Source organism: Myotis brandtii, unplaced genomic scaffold (assembly GCF_000412655.1).
Source record: "Myotis brandtii unplaced genomic scaffold, ASM41265v1 scaffold67, whole genome shotgun sequence".
Taxonomy (NCBI): Eukaryota; Metazoa; Chordata; class Mammalia; order Chiroptera; family Vespertilionidae; genus Myotis; species Myotis brandtii.
The window spans coordinates 1,427,186-1,428,064 of record NW_005370610.1 but is presented as its reverse complement, the minus strand read 5'-3'; positions in this window follow the sequence as shown (position 1 = coordinate 1,428,064).

The window sequence follows — 879 nt, the reverse complement described above, 5'->3', positions numbered from 1 at the left end:
TCGGCAAACCATGGCTCGTGAGCCACATGCGGCTCTTTGGCCCCTTCAGTGTGGTTCTTCCACAAAATACCGGCTCTTCCACAAAATAGCGACTTCTGCGAATGGGCCACGAAGTTTCAATCACACTGTAAGTGCGCACCTGCACATGGTATTTTGTGGAAGAGCCACACTGAAGGGGCCAAAGAGCCCCATGTGGCTCGCGAGCTGCGGTTTGCCGACCACGGGTCTAGGTCATAGGTATAGTATCAGAACTAACTGCTTAAAGAGAATCAGAAAAAGTCAGGGAGAGGAGGAAGATGTTAAAACTAAGGGAAAGATATATTTGTGAGGCAAAGAAAGGTTCAGACTGATAGAGTTCAATAACTTGTATTTATGAGAATTAGGATAAAATGTGATTTTATTAAAATATATACTATATTTTTATCATAAAAATTATTTCTCTTTCACACACACACACACACACACACACACACACTCAAACACAGATTCTTCTATTTAGTGTTTCAAAATAAGAAATTTTTTTCTTAATTTTCATCCATCTTGGAACTGAAATAAGCAGTGAAAACAAATAATTATAATTTATTATTTCTATTTATAAAATAGAATTTCAAAGCATTTATGTTCTATAATTTAATAATTGACACAAATATTTTTATCATCAAGTGAATTATTAATGGATATAAATATGCAAAAGCAATTGCTAGAATAATACTATATTTTATACTTTATGCAGAATAGCACTATACACAATGCATAGATTTTATATTGGCCAATTATTTTTGACTATTTCTTAAAATGTTATTTCATTTCCAGGTTTCTCCCTCTCTTTTGAACTAGGTAACCTCATGCTTTTATATCCCTCTTCACCATATCTTTGAT